At 41.0% G+C, this 20,458-nt stretch overlaps 1 protein-coding gene across 10 annotated transcripts in view; it reads left to right on the top strand.

The window, feature by feature from the left end:
- Nucleotides 1-1,447: 1,447 nt before the first annotated feature.
- Nucleotides 1,448-20,458, top strand: part of ICA1 (islet cell autoantigen 1) — a 146,845-nt gene continuing 127,834 nt past the window's right edge. For 4 of the 10 annotated variants that reach the window (XM_023740484.1, XM_023740486.1, XM_004386121.1 and 1 more), the window contains exon 1: nucleotides 6,259-6,446. The gene's annotated coding sequence lies outside the window, so the exon portion shown is untranslated. Of the gene's footprint in view, nucleotides 1,460-5,907; nucleotides 6,081-6,258; nucleotides 6,447-9,326; nucleotides 9,332-20,458 lie in introns of those variants that run through there. The other 6 variants (XM_023740480.1, XM_023740485.1, XM_023740483.1 and 3 more) reach the window with 6 other exon arrangements.

Raw genomic sequence — 20,458 nt, forward strand, 5'->3', positions numbered from 1 at the left:
TGTGTACTCCTTCCATCTTCTTTTGATGCTTCCTACATGGTTTAATATTTTCCTCATAGAATCCTTTGCTATTGCAACTTGAGGCTTGAATTTTTCTTCTGTTCTTTCAGCATGAGAAATGCCAAGCGTGTTCTTCCCTTTTGGTTTTCTATTTCCAGCTCTTTGCACATGTCATTGTAATATTTTACTTTGTCTTCTCAAGCCACCTTTTGAAATCTTCTGTTCCATTCTTTTACTTCATCGTTTCTTCCTTTTGCTTTAGCTAGTTGACATTCAACAGCAAGTTTCAGAGTTTCTTCTGACATCCATTTTGGTCTTTTCTTTCTTTCCTGTCTTTTTAGTGATCTCTTGCTTTCTTCATGTATGATGTCCTTGATGTTGTTCCACAACTCATCTGGTCTTCAGTCATTAGTGCTCAACGTGTCAAATCTATTCTTGAGATGGTCTCTAAATTCGGGTGGAATATACTTAAGGTCGTACTTTGGCTCTCGTGGACTTACTCTAATTTTCTTCAGTTTCAGCTTGAACTTGCATATGACCAACTGATGGTCTGTTCTGCAGTTGGCCCCTGGCCTTACTCTTATGGATGATATTGAGCTTTTCCATCATCTCTTTCCTCAGATGTAGTCAGTTTGATTCCTGTGTATTCTGTCTGGTGAGGTCCATGTGTATAGTAGCCGTTTATGTTGGTGAAAAAGGGTATTTGCAATGAAGAAGTCGTTGGTCTTGCAAAATTCTATCATGCAATCTCCTGTATCATTTCTATCACCAAGGCCATATTTTCCAACTACCAGTCTTTCTTCTTTTGTTTTCAACTTTTGCATTCCAATCACCAGTAGTTATCAATGCATCCTGATTGCATGTTCAATCAATTTCAGACTGCAGAAGCTGGTAAAAATCTTCAAATTCTTCATCTTTGGCCTTAGCTGTTGGTGCGTAAATTTGAATAATAGTCGTATTAATTGGTCTTCCTTGCAGGAGTATGGATATTATCCTATCACTGACAGCGTTGTACTTCAGGATAGATCTTGAAATGTTCTTTTTGACAATGAATGCAATGCCATTCCTCTTCAAGTTGTCATTCCCGGCACAGTAGACCATGTGATTGTCTGATTCAAAATGGCCAATATCAGTCCTTTTTGGCTCACTAATGCCTAGGATATCGATGTTTATGCATTTCGTTTCATTTTTGACGATTTCCAATTTTCCTAGATTCCTACTTTGTACATTTCACATTCTGATTATTAATGGAAGATGATATATAGTAAGAATTACACACACACACACACACACACACACACACACACACACACATAATTCCCTGGGTGGCACAAGCAGTTTGGGATCAGCTACTAATCTACAGGTTGGCAGTTCAAACAAATCCAGAGGCACTATGGAAGAAAGGCCTGTTAATCAGCTTCCATAAAGATTACAGCCAAGAAAACCCTATGGAGAAGTTCTACTGTCACATGGGGTCGCCATGAGCCAGAATCAACTTGACAGCAACAGGTTTGAGTTTTGGCTGGTTTATTAGGAATATGACACTGCTCTAGTCACATTATATGAACTACACTGCAATCATCTAATTCATTTTAGACTAGGAGAGAGAAGAGAGAAAGTAGCTTGGTAAACACTAAGAGATCTTAGAACTATCCAGTCAAAAGTATCCCTTAAGACATCACAAATGTTATCTCCTGAAAGTTATTTTCTATATGGACTATTCCTATAAGTAAATTGCACATGAAAAATAATTTCAAAATGTCTCAGAAATTAGTGGTTTTTTGTTTTTTTTTAAGAATTATGTTAGAAATTTGGGACCGCAATACCTAATTCTTTTTTTTTTTTTTTTTTACTTTTTTTTATTGGAGGTTCGGATTTGGAGGGGGCGTCATTGTTTTCCCTTCAGTGATATCCTCCATTAATATTAGTTACTCAGGACAAAGCTTCATTCCACTCCGCTGTTGTCATTAAGTCCCAACTCCTTATGACTTATTATTGCCTGTGTTTGTATTGATCTCAAAAGGATTGTTTTGATAGGTAAACAGTCTGCCTCTCATTTCATTCAGATGTGGATATTTGTTAAGGCTAAGATGTTTTAAGACCAGAGGACACTTGCAAAATATTTGTGCAAGAGGAACTTTCTTTTTACCACCAAAAGGTATCCAACGTATAGACCTATTTCTTTATGCCATAAAAGCTTTTTCTGTCCTGTTTCCTCGTGTATTTAGTTCCTTGCTGTCAAAGTAATTTGTACCACATCCAGAAATTTGAGGATAATTCACATATTCGGGTTTCTTTTTGTTTTATTCTTACTCTGTAATTACTTACGGTAAAGTTATTGGATTTACGTGTGTGTGTGTGTTCCAATCAAAATTTATGAACTCACATTTTACTTTTTTAAAAACCACTTTATTGAGATATAATTCACATACCATACAATTTACCCACTTAAAGTGTATAATTCAATTATTTTTAGTGTAGTAACAGATATATGCAACCATCACCACAGTTTTAGAACACTTTTATCACCTCAAAAAGAAACCCTGTGCCCTTTAGCTATCACTCTCTTATCCCCCTATCGCCTCCCCACCCAAAGCAACCACTCATCTACTTTCAGTCTCTATAGATTTCCCTATTCTGGACTTGCATATGAATGGGATCATATATGGACTTTTATGACTAAATTACTTCACTCAGCATATTTCCAAGGTTCATCCAAGTTGCAGCATGTATCACTACTTCATTCTTTTTTATGGCTAAATAATAATCCATTGTACAGATATACCACATTATCTTTATCCATTGATAAATATTATGAATACTGCTATAAACATTTGTGTCCAAGTGTACAATATATTTTCATTTTTCTTGGGTATATACCTATGAGTAGAATTGCTGAGTCATATGGTAACTCTATGTTTAATCATTTAAGGAACTACCTGTTTTCCAAAATGGTTGCATCATTTATCTTCCCAACAGTAATGTGGGAGGGCTCCAGTTTCTCCAAGTTCTAGATTTACTTTTAAACACTATTGTTTTGCTAACAATGGAGCAGAAAGAGAGAAGGAGGGTGAGACCATACCCGACCTGGACCACCTTATTTTCCCATTACTTTAATGTGAAAGAAAATAAACCTCTATCTTATTAATCCATTGCTATCGTGGGTCTCTGTTAATGGCAGCCTAACACAACACCTAATTCATACAATCCCTGTTAGTCCATCTGGAACCTGGGAAGCTCTCCAAACAATTCATCGGATTTAATATGCAAGGATTTTATTATTTGGAAAACTTTCTGTGTGCATTCCAGAAAAATGCACCTTATTTATTTCCTAATTTCAGATCTCACTGTTAAATAGCCATTCACTTCTTAGAAACTACTTCAGGTTCTCACTAGCACCTTGTTGGTGCTCTGCAAGAGTTGAAACAACTTTCAGGAAAGAATGGAATAGTTACAGTTGGAGTAATTGTTTAAAATTGGAGGAAACGTTCTCAGGGTGGTGATGTAGAATGACCATGTGTTTATTATTTCTTTCCCCAGATATTATCCTAACTGTTAAGACAAGATTATGAACTATAAAAAGTCATTTTAAGTTTTATCTTAAGCTCTCTGGGAGCCCATGGAATTTCAGTGTCATGTTGACTAGATAGAGCTTGTAACACATATTTGTTCACTTTTAGATATTGTCCTTGAAGCCACTTTTAGCCTCTGTGACAGGTTGTTAGATTCGCAGCCAAAGTTTCCACCTTGGCCTTTGGGAAAGTCACAGGACCCGAGTAATTGGTTATATAAATCAGCTTTCTCCCTAACTTCTCCCAACACTTTTGTTCCAATTATCTGAATTTTGAGGGAATACTCTGAATACGTAAGCAAACTGCCATTCTACTAGCTCTCTTGTAACAAATATAAGTATCTGCTGCAAAGTCAGCCTTTGATAAACAGGATTTCTAATAACTTTTCATGTAACCAGCAAATCACTACTGGTGGAAAGGAGAACATTATGGACTCAGAAAATTTTGTGATCTGTTTCTATCTCAATGCTTCAATTAATCGATACATTCAGCCTACAATTACTGAGTACCTGCTTAGGAATAGAAGCCCCGGTGGTGAAGTGGTTAAGAGCTCAGCTGCTAACCAAAGGGTCAGTAGAACCCACCACCTGTTTCTTGAAAACCCTATGGGGCAGTTCTACTCTGTCCTACAGGGTCGCTATGAGTCGGAATGGACTTGATGGCAATGGGTTCACTCAGGAATAGCACTTCATTTTTCTATTAAAAAATAATATCTCTTTTTTCTTTTTAACTCCCAGTAATAGAGTTTTACACTTACTGGTTATTGGAATCAGTATTTAAAAAACAAAATCTTAATCATCTTACTTCTGCAAGACAGCCTTTGTTTTCATTTTTAAAAGGCTTTTTTTCCTTCTTACAAACAGCAAAACCATTTCATTTATGTTGTTAACAAGTTAGTTTGAAGGCTTTTTATAAAAGCCAGAGAGAGAAACATGTTTTTCTTCTTCCTGAAATTTCTCCTAAATCTTAGTTCATCAACAATCTGTTGTTTTGTTGACCATATTCATTCAGGCATTTGTTTATTCATAAGCATTTATTAGGGACCTGATGTTTGCTCAGCTCCATATGTTGTGCCATTCTGAGACAGGCTCATATCCATCTATGACAAACAGCATCCCCAAAAGGTATCTCCAAAGAATAATGTCAACTTTAAAGATTATGTAAATTTCTAGAGCTGTACCATCTTATTACCTTTCTACTAAATGTCAACATCTCCTGCTATGCTTTTTCTCTGTCCATCCTGATCAGGCACCTTTCTATATTGAGATTAACTCAAGTCTCTAGGTTCAGATAACCCTGAAGTCACACCTTTGGCCAATAGCCTATTGAGTCCTTTTATAGCACTCAGTAAAGCTCTCTCAGCACTGTCTTCATCTGTAAAATAGTGATAATAATTTTACTTACTGTCTTGGGAAATCCTATGGGAATTTCTGTCCTATAGGGTCACTATGAGTTGGAATCCACTGGACAAAAATGGTTTTTTTGTTTGTTTGTTTTATTGGGTTGCTGTAGGGATTAAATGTAAAGACTCAGCCTATGCTCGGCACATAGCAAGCATCCCATTCATGTTAGCTATGGATTTCAACAGCCATCTTTCATCCTGCCCTGTTAAATTGTTTCAACCAGTGACTATCATCAAACTACCGTATTTATAAATATCTAATATAAGCAGGAATGGAGTCATAACACATTGAGACTGTATTACAGCACAGATAATTTTAGGAATCCCTATTCCAACACTTTTTCTTCCCGTGATCTGTACACTGCAGGGTATTCCAGAAACAAGGGTTTCTTTCTTTCCTAGTGATAAAGGATAAGAGATGAAACTGCTATAAGCGTCAACAATTTAAATACAAATGCAAAAATATACCTTTTATATATTATAAAATACAGAATACATGGAAATAAGAAGTATCTACATATACAGTAGTTGTTTTTCAACACAGCCTTTTTCGTTTAAGCCAAATTTGGTTTCCAGGTATATACAGATTAAAAATTTAAAAAAAGCAACCAAACCCGTCGCCATGGAGATGATTCCAACTCGCAGCGATCCTACAGGACACAGTAGAACTGCTCCATAGGGTTTCCAAGGAGCAGCTGGTGAGTTCGAACAGCTAACCTTTTGGTTAGCAGCCATAGCTTTTAACCACTGCGCCACCAGGGCTCCTTCCAGGTATGGGCTTCTGTAATTTTTGTTGACATTTAAGTCATGAAGTCTCTTGTCTCCTAAAGCCACAGAAATCTAACCTAGAAGCAAGTAGCACGCACTACGCACAGCACAGAGGGAACCCTGGGGCGTTCGCTATGGCTCCCACCTGTCGGCCAGGTCATTGTGACGCAAACGCTAGGGACACGTGGAACACCTGCAAGAGAGCAGGGGCGGGGTCACCCTGGGCCGCAGATCGGAGCAGGGGATACCCCAGGAGATGGGGGTCAAGGAAAGACCCCAGGGAGTAGAGAGAGGGAGACTCATTCCCCCCACCCCTGTCCCGCCCCACCCCAAAGAAGGTGAGGCCACCACTCCCTTCCTAGCTTTCCCCGGTCGCGGGGTCCTGCAGGGAGGGGGCGCCCCGTCGGGCGTCTCGGGCAGGGGCGGGGAGGCGGCGGCAGCTCCCAGTCCCCGAGCGTTCGCGGAGAAGCAAGAGGCCGCCTCTCCCCCGCGGGCCGCCGCGCTGCGCTGCGCTGCGCTGCGCTACGGCGCGCAGGACCTCCGCGGGCTGCTATTCCGGCTGGCGGCGGCCGCCGCAGGAAGGGCCGGCTCTTGAGCTCCCTCCGCCCCCTTTCCTCGCCTTCTGCTGACGCTGACGTCGGACGAAGGACCTGGAGGGACGTTCCGACCGCGGCCGGGAGGCTCCTGGGGGCCGGGGCTCCGAGGTACCTGCCCTCTGGGGCCGGGGTGAGGGCGCGCCGGGCGGGCTGCATGGTGCAGCGGGAGGCTCCCAGCAGCCGGGGCGGTCGGGGGCGCCAGCCCGGGGCTTACTTCTCTGCCCTCTGCGGACCGTGGGTGACAGGAGGGCTGCCTTCTTCTGCCCCTGAGCCCCGAGGAGGAACCGCAGCAGCCACTTCCCCTCCCCCGCCTCCTCCCTCGGGCCTGGAATGGTCCGGAGGATGCGCACGCCACGAGAGCGTGCGTCAGGCCCCCGGGAGCGGAGGGAAGGGTTTTGGGAGCGGGCCCTATCTTTGGCCCCCACCCAGGGAGCACCCCCACCCACGCCACGGAACCCCACCCTACCCCACCCGTGCCATGCTTCGTCTTCCCGGCAGCTCCGGGCCCAGGACCCCGAGGTCCCTTCTGAGCAGGGACTTACATCCAGGGCTGACTTGTTGACAGGTTCACCTGCCGCGGCGCCTGACGTTTGCTTTTTCCTTTTCTCCCTATTGCCTGTGTTTGGCGAGAGTGGCAGGGAGCAGATGGGTACCTTTTTCTAACCGCCAATGCCAGGAGGCCTGAGCTTGGTTCCCCGCGGGCGAGATGCTCAGTAGCCTTGGATCCTTAGGGATTCCTGCAAGAATCCCTAAGCAGGCCAGGTCCTTGCAAACCTTGGCGCCCCCGTTTTCTTTGGGTGCTGCGGACTCCGCCTTTCCTGCCCAGGGATATTGCAGCTCCGGCTTCCTCTAGAAACGGATATATCCTGTTATTGTGTCTGTCTTTGCCCAAAGCGGCCCCCGATTAACCTTCCCCACTCTATTTTTACTTGGAGTGACTCAAAGCCCCTTAGCTTCTCTTTGTGGTCTGAAAAGTACAAGCACCCTTAAGCTACCAAAAGGCATTAACTGCCTGGTTGAGAAGAGTTATAGCTTGGATAATCATGTTCTCTTCTGCTAGATAGTATGAAAAATCAGAAGGATTAAGAATTTTGCCCACGAACCTGGTGACAACCTTAGTATCTGAGATCTGGTAACTTTATAAAAATTATCAAGGCCTGGAATATATCACCAGTTGGTGTGGCAATGATATTGAGTGTAGGAAGGAAGGCACATAAGGCCTTGGCCACATAAATTGGCCTGTAAATTAGGACTCATTGCAAACATGTTCGTGTCCAAACATTTCAGTAGTCTCTCTAGAAAAATCTAAAATTGGTCTTGGGGAGTGAAATAGGAAATGCTTATTAATTTGAAATCAATGCTCTATTTAAAACACACACACACACACACATTCTAAAAATGCTTTTAAATGGGTTTTCAAACCAAAGATCATCTTTTTAGGTTTCAGTCTTTATTTTTCAAATAACATCTTGTGTAGAGAATACCATAGGGGCAAAATTAGTTTGTAATCCTTGTTATTAGTCCAGTCAGTTCCACCCCATGGCAACCCCATAAGTGCAGAGTAGAACTGCTCCATAGAGTTTTCAAGGCTGTGACTCTCAGAAGCAGATAACCAGGCCTGACTTCCGAAACACCTCTGGGTGTGTTTGAACTGCCAAGCTTTTGGGCAGTATCAAGCGCTTAACCATTTATGCTACCTAGAGACTCTTTATATAATTCTTAAAAGCTCGAATATCACTGTTTGGTTAAAAAAAAATGTATACATTTATCATTTTTAGGACACGTAGCTTTCTGTGTGTCTTTTTGTATTACATAAAAAAAACTCATTGCTGTCAAGTCGATCCCTACTTATAGCAACCCTATAGGACAGAGTAGAACTCTCCCATAGAGTTTCCAGAGAGCAGCTGGTGGATTCAAACTGCTGACCTTTTGGTTAGCAGCTGTAGCTCTTAACAAACAAACAAACAAAAATCGTTGTTGAGTCCATTCTGACTCACAGTGACCCCATGTATTACAAAGTAGAACTCCATAGGGTTTTCTTGGCTGTAATCTTTACAGAAGCAGATCAACAGGCCTTTCTTCTGTGGTGCCACTGGATGGGTTCAAACTCCTAACCTTTAGGTTAGTAGTCCAATGCAAACTATTTGCACCACCCAGCACTTACATCGGTGAATCTTTAGAAAATATCAGTTGTGCAGACTTATGCTACAGTTCACTAAGAGAACTGAGGTAAAAAAAATTGACCATGGATACTCCACCCGCGGATCATCGAATGCTTAAAGGCACTCAGTAGTATTTTCCTGGACAATTTATTTTATAGCCGAGTTTTCCTCCATTTGGTACACTTGTGTATTTGTGTGACGTCTCTGAGCATCTTTATTGCTGTGCATATCTTTCCACATCAGCCTTAGGAGAAGTACAGAAAATTTTGGTACTCAAAAGAAAACCTAAAAACTGCTACATTTTCAAGGTATTTGACTAAACTATCCTTTTATTTTCAGGTGCAAACAGTTATATCAGGGAGGCGTGGCAACTGTGAAAATGACCTACTAGAGTAAATTTCCATTGCTGTGAACTTTAGAGAAACCTCATACAGGAGGGTGTGGGGAAAGGTCAGAAAGAATTTTTTCCTCTGTATTTGTTGAACTAGGCAGCTAGAAGCTTGAGGGTAGGTGGCCCTGTTTATGATCAGTGCACTTGTAACTAGTGTCCTTTTTATTCCATTTGCTTACCAGATTTATGGGAACCCTGGACAAGAATGCTGTCTGCACGTTTTTGTCCATGAGGCAGCATAGAACACAAATCAATTAACCTTATTTTTCCCTTCCTCCCCCATCCTGAATCTGCCTCAGCCTAGCATGAAACTCAAAGACCGATAGAGAAGAAAAAAAAATTTCTTGACTCCCAAGCTGTTATGTTCTATACACAGTCATATCTAGCGCCACGGAGGAAGTGCAGAGTTCGTACAGGCTTTGGATTCTGATGGACCAGGATTAGAACCCCGACTCTAACACTTAACCAGCCATGTGACCATGAGCAAGTTACTTAAGCTTCTTAAGTCATAATGTCCTTATCTATGATGTTATTGGGTGCTGTCAAGTCAATTCTGACTCAAACGACATCATGTGGTGGTAGAACACCCCATAGGGTTTTCTAGGCTGTAATTGCTTGGTGGGTTGAAACAGCCAATGCTTCGGTTAGCAGCCAAGTGCTTAACTGTTGCGCCACAACCTGTGGGGTTGTGGTGAGGATTAGAGATAATGTATGTAAGTGCTTGGCACAATGAATAGGACTCAAGTAGTAGCTACAGTTATTCTTTCACATGCTAAACGTATGTGCTATTTCCATCTGAAAAGGATGCTACTGGTTTATCTGTGATAGGGTATCTGTTCCAATTTGGTTTTGAGTAATTTAAGTGATTTTATACCAATACTGAAAGCAGGGTTTTGAGGAAATACTCCCTGAAGTTGGGGAACGTAGTCAGTAGTCCAGGAACAAAGCAAAGCTAATTTGTTCTAGTGGGATTGATCTTCCAAGCCCCTGCCACTTAAATGTGGTCAATGGACCAGTGGCATTGGCTTCTCCTGGAAACTTGTTAGAAATGTAGAATCTCAGCCTTGGCCCTCCTAGACCTGCTGATTTTGAATCTACATTTTAACAAGATCCCCAGGTTATTCAAATGTCCATTAAAGTTTGAGAAGCATGGCTCTACCCTGGTATTTCTCAAGATTTAGTGTCCAAAAGAATCACTTTGGGGCTTGTAAATGTGGATCCCTGGCCTAGCTCCCACCTGTTCACTGCTAATCAAGCCTTGAGTGGCTTTCCACCACTCTTTGAGAAACACTGCCCCAAACTTTTTTTTCATGGCGACCCCATGTATACTGGAGTAGAACTGTTGTGATGAATGTGTTCCTTTATGTGGCTTTTTGCCTCGGTTCTTTAGAAAAGCGCCTTGAGAGATTTTTCCCCTAAGCCCTGAGGAGTTACCTTTGCCCTACTTTTTCTACCCCAGAGGGTTTGTTTGTTACTTTTTTCCAGGTCAGTTGACATTTCCTGGGTAAACTATAAACAACTTGATGGTTTGATACTTTTTGTCTGGTCCTAGGCTACAGTTTGCCCTGTGATTGGTATGCACCTTGCAGGGATTGGTCAATAGACTATGCAAATGCAGTGACTATAGCCTACTATGCAGATGAAGTGTCTGTGGCCTACTGAGACGGGATTGGTCAGTTTGTGTCCCCCACCACTGGGCGGGGGCCATACCTTAAAATTGACAAGGAGTTGTATATGTATGCAGCCAACCCACAGAGGTTTTTCAGACAGAAAGAAGCAAGAAGATAAACAGCAAGCAGGAAGATGCAGAAGGAAGAAAAAAGAGAAGAGCGAAAAAGCAGAGAGAGAGGAGGCAAGGAACCTCCTAAAAGAGCTGTAACATGGGTCAAGGGCTGTAACACTGAAGACAGCAAGAGACCCAGAAGTGGCCCGGCGGCAGAGCTGGCGGCAACAGGCTCGGAAGGGGCCCTGTGGCAAAGACAGTGGTGACAGACAGCAGGGTCAAGAACAGCCTGTCCTGAGGGGGCCAAGAGGAGCCTGTCCTCAGGAGGCCAAGAGGAGCTGAGAAAGCTGTCCAGCACTGAAGAAGGGAGACTTTGCCTACATGCTTCCTATTCCTGATCGTCAGTTGTAGCCTGTGGATTCTGATCCAGAGTTGTACCCTGTTACTTCCTTAATAAACCACTTAACAGTAAGTATGGTTTGTGAGTTCTGTGTGGCCATAGCAACAGATTATCAAACCCAGAAGAGAAGTAGAGAGTGCTGTGGGAGGGACGGCTGGTGTCAGAAGTGGTAAAAAGGTTGGAGAGTTGAGTTATATCTGACCTCTAGCTCATAGGGATCAGCCTTGGGCTGATCTTGATTCACATTATCCCCCCTGATGTTAGACAGGTTCTGACACTACTACTACACTCGTTTTACAACTGTGTTTCATAGGGTTTTCAATGGCTGATTTTTTAGTAGGTTGTCAGGCCTTCCTAGTCACCTCTGGGTGGACTTGAACCTCTAAACTTTCAGTTAGTGGCTGAGTGCATTCGCCATTTGCACCACCCAGGGGCTCCAAACCTAGTGAGAGAGAATGAATTCATGAAAGGCTGGGGTAGATGGCCATATGGCTCATGATGAGACTCCTCAGTCTTTCCTGCTAAGCCAGATTCCATCAAACATTTGTTGAGTATGTACCATGTACCATTCACTCTGCTAAGTATGGGGAATCCTAAGACCCAGACCCTACCTTGCTCTCAAGGAACCAACACCTAGTAAGGGAGATAGCCTAACCAGCTGACAATTACATTTCAACAAAAGCGGGGAGGCACAAGGGAGTAATGAAGCCCACGGCAGAGGTACCCCACTTAGATAGAGGGAAGAGAACTTGAAAAGGTTTGTGAAAGAGGTGACCCTTGAGTTGAGCCTTAAAGGACCAATACGAATTTGGCAGGTGAAAAAGGGTTGAGGGAGGAGGGGGAAGCATTCCCAACAAAGGTACCCACATGCACAAGGCTCCAGAGGTAAGGGAGAAAATACTGGCCAGTTGTCCTCATGTCTGGAACCTGACATGCATGTGTAGGAGCCTCAAGAGATGCAGCTGGTGAGGCCATTGGTAATATGTGGAGTGACCACAAAGGTATCTGATACTTTGGAGAGAGTAAATAAGTTTGCAGGAATAAGTTGCCTCTGAAAGCCTAGACTACATCCTGGCTTTTGAGATAGAAAGGACAAGATGTGTTTAATAGCTTTTTAGAAGGTAGAACGAATAGAACTTAGAGATTGGCTACAAAAAATGAGAGAGAAAACAAGTTTCCAACTTGGGCCTCTCAGTGGGTTTTATGAAGGTAATCAATACACACAACAACAACAACAAAAGAGACTACAGGAAGGAGAACGATATGGGGGTAGAGATGGAGAGACATAAGTTTAATTTTAGATTTGGTGAATTTGAAGTGCCTGTGAGGCATCCCGGCAAAGATCATAGTAGGGAGATGGAAGCATGGGTCTGGTGCTCTGGAAAGGTGTTTAGTTTTGGAAATCTTTGGCACAGCACTGGTGGTTGAAGTCAGGGGAGTGAATTAAATTTACGAGAGAGCAAGTAAAATGTAATAGAGGGACAGCCAAGGTTGGAGCCTTATGGATCGCTAATATTTGAGATGTAGACAGAGGAAGAGGAGCTAATAAAGAAAACTGAAAAGGATCGAAAGTGTAGAGAGTGTTTCCCCAGAAATCAAGGAAGGAAAGCATTTCAAGAAGCGGGGAGGGGAGAGGGGAACGTAGTCAAAGTCCAAGTGACATAGGACTTGAGATAGGCCCATAATGAAAGACCCTGTGGTATGGTAGAGAAAGGAACCAGATTGCATGGGCTTAGAAGAACTCTGACTGTGAAAAGTAAGAGAAAAAAAAGTTGCCAAGTCATTTCCAGCTCACAGTGATCCCATGTGTTGCAGAGTAGAGTAGTGTTTTCATAGCTGTGACCTTGCAGAAGTAGATCACCAGGCCTTTCTTCCAAGGCGCCTCTGGATGAGTTTGAAGCACCAACCTTTTGATTAGTGGTGGAGTGCTTAATTATTTGCACCACCCAGAGACTCTAGAAGAGAAGGAGAGAGGGTAGTAACTAGAGAGGGAAAGAGGTGGGTTAAGGACAGGAAACAAGGGAAGTAGATTAGCATTAAAGAGAAGGGATAATAGACAGACTGAGATGGGAAAATGGAGAAAAGGACACCATGTTTGGTAGAGGGCCAATGAAAATGAGGGAGACCGTCAATGAGGTGGATTGACACAACAGTCACAAAAATGGACTCAAACATATCAAAGATCATGAAGATGGTACAAGACTGGGCATTGTTTTTTGTTAATACGTAAGATCACCATGACTAGGAGTCAACTGTACTGCAGCTAACAACAAGGGGGGGAGGGCAAGGAGCAGATACTGGAGTTGTGGGAGGAGATACTCATGGACCTATCCCTTCCAGAGTGAAGGAGGGGAATGGCAATGGTTACAGTCATGGTGCTGGATTGTACCACATAAATAAGCAGTGACGCACAAGATTTGGAAGCTAAGAAAGAGGATACCCAGGGCAATGCCAAGGCCATCGTTTCCCACAGACCATGAAGAGGGAGACTGCATCACCACCCAGGGGGATTTTCTTCTAATCTCTGGTTTCAAGGACCATGACACCCTCCTCCCTTCTGCTCACTGAAAGCCAAAAGTTGAGCGTCCTTGTACCTAATGCCATTTCCTTAGTGTTGCTATGGGCAGCATTGGCATCATTGTGAAGTATATAATGTTTATATTAGGTGCCAAACCACTCCCCCATTCACTTCCTGCTTTTCCTGTCACTGTGCTGCTGACCTGGAGCCCAGTGTTCCTGCAACTTCCTGGTTACTCTACCTGGGCCTGCCCAACCAGGTATATGCCCCATGGCCCTGCCTTTCCTGATCCCCATCAAAACAACCAGTCTCGTGCCTTACTAGCACAGGGCTTTGCTGCTATTTAATTCCATAAGTTTATTCCCTGGGAAAGCAGAAGGAAGCTGGAAAAGGAATTTTTTATTAGTTCTTAAAGAGCACCTGTCAGGTGATCCAATATAGGCAGGCAGGGGTGGCTCTGTGAGTGGGAAGAACATGAAAATGTAGAGTTCTCGCTTTCAGTGTGCTTCTCTTTGCTTCCAACTCTTATTTAAGGTCCTCTTCTATCTGCTCCCTCACCTGCCTGGCCTGCCTTCAGTCCTTGCTTGTAAGCCCTAAATCAAAACATGATTCCACTGCTACAACTGAACTAAGGAAAGTGGTCAAATATGGGCCATTTCTGGAGAAAGGAGCTGTGGTGATGTGTTTACAGGATTCTGTGCATAGTGTAGACATTTTATGAACCACATATAGATGTCTGTGTATTTCAGTAATTTAGAACTTTAAGGAAACAGGGCTCACTCTGTGCCTCAGGAAAATGTCTTCGGTCTTGCGCCTCAGTTCCCTTATTGATGTAAGGAGGATGATCTATAAATTGTCTCCTAGCTCTCAGATTGATTCTGGGAAGGCATAAGAAATTACTTGATCATCTCTTTAAATGGCTTTAAATTATGCATGTAAACAACCTTAAAGAAAGAGACCCTTGTAAACATTAGTGCCTCCCTTTCTGATTGCTGACGTTATGCTTATGTACAATTCCATATAGTTTCTACATTCGCACTTTTTGTTTTTCCTTCCCCCTTGTATTTGTATATTATTAACAATTCATAGCTTTCTATATATTTGTATATGAATTATATGTAATATACTTTATTTCTACGTATATATTTTTATATTTGTTTATATTTATCGATTGTCTTTATCTTTTCATTTCTGATGAGCTTATAGTAGTCCATCCACAGATTCTCATGAATCTGATTTGAAAGAAATAGTACATTTTACACATATATTTGGACCTTTTAAAATACAACTTATGAAAATGTGGAGTGTGGCCATTTTCTAGGTCATTTAAAAATAAGCTGTATACATATGTATGCGTATGATTTTTATCATTGTAATAACATTTCTGACTGAATAATTGTAAGAGATTCTGGGAATAAAGAGCTGTTTTAAGGTGTTTTGTAGGTAAGGCAGAAAATTGCGACACCAAAGTTATGGAATTAATTTTTAGCTTTTCCATTGATTTGCTAATGCCTTAGACCAATACTGTCTAATAAAAATATAATAGTAGCCACGTATGCAATTTTAAAATTTTTACTAGACAGTTTTTTTAAAGTTAAAAGAAACAGGTGAAATTAATTTTAATAATATATTTTGTTTAATCCAATATATTCAAAATATTATTTCAACATAAAATATAAAACATATGAAACATAATTATAAAATGCAAAGGAGTATGTAAAAATAATTTAAAATAGAATATGTATATATATATATATATGTGTGTGTCTGTGTAATATAGTTGTATAAGACATAGAAACCCATTGCCACTGAGTCAGTTTTGACTCATAGCTACCCTATAGAACAGAGTAGAACTGCTCCATTGGGTTTCCAAGGAGCAGCTGGTAGATTTGAACTGCCAGCATTTTGGTTAGTAGCTATAGCTTGTGCCACCACAGCACATTTTAATTCCAACTAGCTATATTTCAAATGTTCAGCAGTCTCATGTGACTAGTGGCTGCCGTATTGTACAGCACATCTCATTATTTGTCCATAAAAAAAAATTTTAAGTTGATGTCATAAATATTTGAAGGAGCCTTCTAAGGGGGAGAAAAATGTGGCAGTCTGCTTCCGGAAAGATTACAGCCTTCGAAATCCCACAGGGCAGTTCTACTCTGTCACATAGGGTCCTGAGTTAAAATTAACTCAATGACAATGGACTCTAGGTTTTATAATTGGACTTCACCTATAAAATGCAGTTTAAAATGTGATTTATGGATAACATTTAGTCCTTTCATTTAATATTCTGTGCTGACAGTTGAAGGGTGTCATATTTCTTTATGGAGGTCGATTGAGGCTTTTCACTAGGTGTCCCTTCATACTTCACCTTCTGAGGTTAAGCTTTTAGAGAAAAGTCCACCATAAATATTAGAGATGAAAATCTGTGTGCTAAATCTGAGTTGGTGTTTGAGAGTCGTATAAACCAGCTGAAATAAAATCAAAGGTGAATATAACTTATACAGCAAATCTTTTTTTTGTTGCTTGTTTGTTTTTTGAATTACACTTTTCTTTCTCAAAGGCAACCTGTTTGTTCTTTTTCTGTTTTCAGTATTCTAGTCCATGTTATCTTTTTCACTCTTAGAAGTTTCTCTTAGGTTTGTTGTTTTCCCATACCAGACTCTTTATCATTGCCATGATTTTTGTTATAGCACAAAATTCACCATCAATCATCCTTGAAAAGGGGACTTTAAGCAAGAAAAAGAGGAACATTACCTAAGACCTTACCTTGTGACCAGTGTGACTTTTGTGTTTTATATTGTTTTTCATTTGTTTTGTGGGGATGTAGTCACTATGAGTTGGAATCGACTCGACAGCAATGGGTTGGTTTGGGTTTTAGTATTTTTAAATATTAATGTTGGAGATAATAGCATTTTAGAGAATATCTTGGCTGTTTTTTTAGTTTCTTAGTAGATACGACATTATACTGATATTTTCTTCTGAGAAACATCTCTTGGAATAGATCATGATAGCTGAAGTGTGCACCAGGTTGTGAATTTGCTGATTAGAGTTTCAATCCCAGAATTTCTCCCTGTGAGCTTGACCTTTAACCTGATCCTGGATGAGTCTTCTCCATTTTTAGAATCCTAATTTCCTCATCTTTAAAAATGAAAATGTTGTGTTCTTTATCTCCAAGCTTCCCCTCAAAATATAAATGTTTCTGAAAGTAATTAAATTAGTTTCATAGTTTTCAAGACTGAGGGCATCTAGATGTCAGCTAGCCTAGTCCATTTTACAGAGGAGCAAAGTGAGGCCAGATAGCCAAAGTGACTTGATGGAGGCACAAGTTTGCGGCATATTCATGGATTTGCCAGCTTTCATTTTATATTGAGCAGCATATTAGGAGATGAGTTATACTGGCATTAAAAATATTTACCGTAGTCTGGGGACCATGGTTTCAGGGGACATCTAGGTCAATTGGCATAACAAAATTTTTTAAGAAAATATTCTGCATCCCACTTTGGTGAGTGGCTTCTGGGGTCTTAAAAGCTATTGAGCAGCCATCTAAGATGCATCAATTGGTCCCAAACCACCTGGAGTAAAGGAGAATGAAGAACACCATGGACACAAGGAAAGTATTAGCCCAAGAGACAGAAAGGTCCACATAAACCAGAGACTTCATCAGCCTGAGACCAAGAGAACTAGATGGTGCCTCGCTACCGCCAATGACCACTCTGACAGGGAACACAACAGAGAGTCCCTGACAGAGCAGGAGAAAAGTGGAGTGCAGAACTCAAATTCTAGGAAAAAGACCAGACTTAATGGTTTGATTGAGACTGGAGGGACCCCGGAAGACATGGCCCCCGGACTCTCTGTTAGCCCAAAACTAAAACCATTCCTGAGGCCAACCCTTCAGACAAAGATTAGACTGGACTATGGGACATAAAATGATGCTCGTGAAGAGTGTGCTGCTTAGCTCAAGTAGATAACATGTTACTAAATGGGCAGCTTCTGTCCAGAGGCGAGATGAGAAAGCAGAGAGGGTCAGGAGCTGGTTGAATGGACACGGGAAGTCTGAGGTAGAAAGGAAGCGTGTGCTGTCACAGTATAGGGAGAGCAACTAGGGCCACAAAACAATGTATATATAAATTTTTGTATGAGAGGCTAACTTGAATTGTAAACTTTTGTTTAAAGCACAACAATAAAAAAAATTTAAATACAGCAATTATTTTGATAAAAAAAAAGTATTTACCTTAGGAATGTAATTTTGATAGTTTTAGGGAGTCATTAAACTTAATTAATCTCTGTATTTAGTACTTGGTGGAGCCTTGGGGGTGTAGTGGTTAAGAGCTCGGCTGCTAACCAAAAGGTCAGCAGTTCAAATCCACCATCCGCTCCTTGGAAATCCTATGGGGTAGTTCTGCTCTTCCTGTAGGGTCACTATGAGCCGGAACCGACTTGACAGCACGTAACACAACATCATATAATACTTGAGCTGTTTTGAAATGTGAGTGAAGTGATCACTTTAAAATATCCTATGACTCCATTTCATTAACAGAAAATGCAAATTTTAAAAGTGACTTGCAGCTGTAGCGTTTAAATAAAAACACATCCATCTTTTTGCTTCCTTAGAATTCTACTTTTCTTTTGTAAGATTTGCTGACTACAAAATTAAAGCGTGACCCTGTTTCACATTTACTTGTCAATTTATGAAATGTTAACAGTCATTTGCAGGTGACACAAAACTCAGCTAGACACAGAATCCATTTAAAGTTACATAGAATGCTCAAATAATCATAACCTTATCAAAATCTAAAAGTTAAGGCTGTGTAGTATTTGCAAGATAGGAAAAAATACCCATTAAAAACTAGCCAAACCATGTTACATAATGCTTAGCTTTTGAAAGGATTGGAGTTTAATTCAACTTTTCACCCTCCGTAGGAATCTCCCTTTCTCAACTATATAGGAGCATGGTTTGGCTAATCAAGATTTTTTAAAAAATAATTAATAGTTGAGTATGCCTAGAGGAATTGCTTCAGTTTTTTTACTATTTCTACTGAAATTATTTTAATATACTCAGACAACACTTGCTTTCTCTTCATAGGAAATTATAAAAATCATTATTAACATAAAAGAAAGTGACTAGAGATAAACATCTAGGGAAAAAAAGATGAAAAATACTTTGTACAAAAGAAATATATAAACATTAAATTATATCCTAACTCGGTACCTAGCACCTCTGACAAATTTGTATTTCTTCTGTTCATTAGACAAGTCATCAGGAGCCTGCATGGACACGCCAGTTCTGATGCTAGTTGGCTCTGTGGTCACAAGCCCATCACAGGCCCCATTTTAAAAGGAAGGGGCTTCATTCAGTTGTTTCTCCACTCCCTTTAAGCTCTAAATTATATGACTTACATAGTTCTGAGATTATGCACCACAGAAATAACCCCAAAGACCTGGATCACCTTGGATCATTTGAAAGAAAATAGTGGGCCTAATAAACTAGGAAAAAGCACAAAAACATACATTTCCACTTCTCTGAAAAGTTATTTATAAAATTATTGCCTGACGTATGAATTTGAGTGAATGAAAGAACAGAATGTTGAAAACTGGTAGTATTTCCAGATGAAGTTGATCTCTGAAAAAAAAGGGAAGATGGAATGAGGAGAAAGTTACATGAGTTTGTGTTGTGCAATTGAAAGCTAAATCTAAGGCACATGCCACAAGCTTCCAACATTTGTGATGAGTGGTCAGAAAATTAGCTGCCTAACAAAAGGCAGGGCATAGAAGGTGCTCACTAAATGCGAAATAAACTCCATGGAATGTCCACCCTTCAGTGGCTACAGAGTAAACCTAAATGCTGCAAGCAGCGCCCAGTGCTCTCAGAGACCGGTGCCTCTGCCTCCCTAGTCACATCTCCTATCTCTCTCTTTAAGTTGTAGTAATGCACAGCTGCTTACGGATGGTTACACACACTCCCACATACACCACGCAGTTCTTCTGTGGAATCATTTGTTCATTGCTTTCTCTCCACCTGGAATAAGATCTCCCATGCACACTTTTAACCTTTGCCTGGCCAGCAACTACTGATTCTTAGAGCCTCACTGTAGAGGCCATGCAGGAACCAGCTTTATGCCCCCTGCTCTGGGTTCGTCTAACCCTTGGTGCTTTCCATGGCACTCATCCTCCACCACAGACAGTGCTTGGCATTCTCTGACTGCACATTCTCCTTTTCATTCATATGCAAGTAAGCTGCAAAGGTCTGTGGCATAGGGTGATGTGTAACTTTACTGAGGTTTAATTTTAAAGAATCCTTCTGTATTTCCTCAAACATAAGAAACCGTTGGTTGTAAGATCCTACCATTATTTTATGTTCCATTAAGAAAGAAAAATGACAGCCAGTTTAACTGTTGTCAAGCTATGGATGGTAAGATACATCCCAGTCTCAGGAATGTTAAAATGTGAACAGATTTGCATCTTAGATTCAGTGGTACATAATGCTGAGAAGCTGGTATTTGGGAGGGAGTGATTTTACTAGGGGGTGATCCTAGTACACTGTTTTGCACCCACATTATTGTAAGACTCTTCTCCTGAAAAGTGTATTTCTTGTGGGGAAAAATGGCCACTTTCCAAAGAAAGCTAATTGTTAATCTGCATAACAGAACTGAAGAGCTCTAACGTAGAGCTAGAAAATATTTAGCTAGAAAATAGGAATTTTGAATAAATTAGGAAAATAACGAATTTGGCCATGGCTCACATCTGCATCATCCACCGTATGTTCTGTACAGATACAAGAAAAAGCAATTCTGGACTCAGTTTCAGTTAGTACTGCAACTAATAGTAATAATAAAAAGTGTTGACTGAATAAAAGAGAAAATTCTTCTGCTGAAGTTGGAAAGGTAATTGAGACATGAAACTTTGCACAGGAAACACAACACTTATAAAAG

Source organism: Trichechus manatus, unplaced genomic scaffold (assembly GCF_000243295.1).
Source record: "Trichechus manatus latirostris isolate Lorelei unplaced genomic scaffold, TriManLat1.0 scaffold00156, whole genome shotgun sequence".
Lineage (NCBI taxonomy): Eukaryota > Metazoa > Chordata > Mammalia > Sirenia > Trichechidae > Trichechus > Trichechus manatus.